This window comes from Cicer arietinum, chromosome 2, assembly GCF_000331145.2.
Source record: "Cicer arietinum cultivar CDC Frontier isolate Library 1 chromosome 2, Cicar.CDCFrontier_v2.0, whole genome shotgun sequence".
NCBI lineage: Eukaryota > Viridiplantae > Streptophyta > Magnoliopsida > Fabales > Fabaceae > Cicer > Cicer arietinum.
Genome location: NC_021161.2, coordinates 13,898,886 through 13,899,322, shown reverse-complemented (window position 1 = coordinate 13,899,322; position 437 = coordinate 13,898,886).

Genomic DNA, 437 nt, shown 5'->3' with positions numbered 1-437 from the left:
AATGGAATTGATCAAAGCTATACATGTTGGATAAGACATGGTGGGAAAAAAAAAAGGAAACATTAATTTTGAGAATGGTTCGACATATGCTTCAACTGACTTCGATATAGATACATATGAGCCAGACCGAGTTGAGGAGATTGCAAAAGCAGTTGAAGAAGATCTCCGAGATTGTCCTAGAAAACAAGGTGGTCTTTTATAGCGCTTCTTGAAAAAAGCGTTGTAAAAAAGCCTTTTTAAAAATAAAATAAGGAGGCATTTTAGAGCGCTTATTTGAAAAAGTGCTGTAAAAGACTTTAAAAAAAAACATTCATATAACATAAGAAAACAAGGAGGTCTTTTACAACGCTTCTTGGAAAAAGCGTTGTAAAAGAGCCTTTTTAAAAATAAAATAAGGAGGCCTTTTAGAGCGCTTTTCCAACAAGTGCTGTAAAAGA